A 783-nucleotide genomic window follows, 5' to 3' on the forward strand; every position below is an offset into this window, starting at 1 on the left:
GTGCTTTAGACCACTGAGCCATCTCACCAGCCCCCTCAAACTAAATTTCTTAAGGCTTTTGTTTTACTTTCTGATTATTTTGCACCTGAGTACCTGCAGGACGCCTTGTATAGCCCGGAGGTTGCAAGAAGCCCATTTAATTTTCTTTTGAAGTCATCACTGTAATCTAACTTTGTTTACAGGAATTCATAAGGTTTACAGGAATTGGTGAGAGTTACAGGAATTTTATCTTAGCAAACAGCAAGAAACAAGCCACTAGTTACCAAACAACTTAGAACAGTGGTGAGTATACGTTTTTACACAACAGAAAACACAAGATTTACATTTATAGTCTAAAATGTGAGTTGACCCATTACAAAAAGCACCTGGGACGAGTTTATGTTCTCTAAAACCGAAGAATGAATTTTAGGAATAAACGGAAGTTATGAACAGAATATATTTACTGGGGGAAGGAAAGCTCCTGTCTGAGAGAGGGACAGCAGGGGGGGCCAGAACAGTTAGTCCCTGGGAAGCTGTCCCTTCCAGGGAATTTTATAGAGTAAAACCATGTGGTGAGGTGGGTGTAAAACATGGGAACTCACTTAGGTGGGCATGAGGTGGGACAAAACTATGGTCAACTAATGCGATTACAAGCACCATTGCTCAGGTAAAACTGATTAAATCCAGTATCCAATGAGGAAGTGAGTCACATAGCAAGCAGGTATGCATATAGCACAAGGTCTCTTCCTTTTGGTGTTTAAGTTAGTGACCCATTTGGGCTCTTTTTTTTTTTTTTTTTTTTTT

This window comes from Octodon degus, unplaced genomic scaffold (assembly GCF_000260255.1).
Source record: "Octodon degus isolate 3935 unplaced genomic scaffold, OctDeg1.0 scaffold00048, whole genome shotgun sequence".
NCBI lineage: Eukaryota > Metazoa > Chordata > Mammalia > Rodentia > Octodontidae > Octodon > Octodon degus.